The sequence below is a fragment of the Penaeus monodon genome, chromosome 30 (assembly GCF_015228065.2).
Source record: "Penaeus monodon isolate SGIC_2016 chromosome 30, NSTDA_Pmon_1, whole genome shotgun sequence".
In the NCBI taxonomy this organism is placed as follows: Eukaryota; Metazoa; Arthropoda; class Malacostraca; order Decapoda; family Penaeidae; genus Penaeus; species Penaeus monodon.
The window spans coordinates 86,407-86,850 of NC_051415.1; positions in this window are offsets into that span (position 1 = coordinate 86,407).

A 444-nucleotide genomic window follows, 5' to 3' on the forward strand; every position below is an offset into this window, starting at 1 on the left:
GGAAGATCGCGAACAGCTCTTGAAGAAATTCTCAAGTACCGGTTAGACTACATTTTCCATTCTATCCATTAATCAGCTTATAAAACCGAAAAAAGACATCAAACACAGCATATCTCGCGTTCAGTGATAATTTCCATTCACACTATTTCTACGTGTATTGTCATGAATTCATAACCAGTGCCAATGCCAGGGAGCATTTTTGTGGAATTCAACCGCAACATAAGATAGACACTCCATGCTGAAGGTTTTAGTTGATAATTTTCTCATGGCACTACTGTTTTATTCTTATGACTTCATTCATGCTCAATCTTTTACATTCTTTCAAAACAGCAAGTCCAGCTTCTGCTCACATCTCCGGACATTCTCGTAAAGAACTCAAATATATCAAGTAATGTTCATTTTGCATTTTCAAGGTTTTCCTCGCAACTGGGTATTCTGTTAGAA